Genomic DNA, 223 nt, shown 5'->3' with positions numbered 1-223 from the left:
CATCCTAAAACTCTTTACACGTGGGATTTACCAGATGTAATACATTGTTTCACTCAGCATCCTAAAACACTTTATACGCGGGACTTACCAGATGTAATACATGTTTCACTCAGCATCCTAAAACACTTTACACGTGGGATTTACCAGATGTAATACATGTTTCACTCAGCATCCTAAAACTCTTTACGCCTGGAATTTACCAGATGTAATACATGTTTCACTC

Source organism: Limulus polyphemus, unplaced genomic scaffold (genome assembly GCF_000517525.1).
Source record: "Limulus polyphemus unplaced genomic scaffold, Limulus_polyphemus-2.1.2 Scaffold1730, whole genome shotgun sequence".
Lineage (NCBI taxonomy): Eukaryota > Metazoa > Arthropoda > Merostomata > Xiphosura > Limulidae > Limulus > Limulus polyphemus.
The sequence above is the reverse complement of the archived record's forward strand: the minus strand, read 5'-3'. Positions refer to the sequence as shown.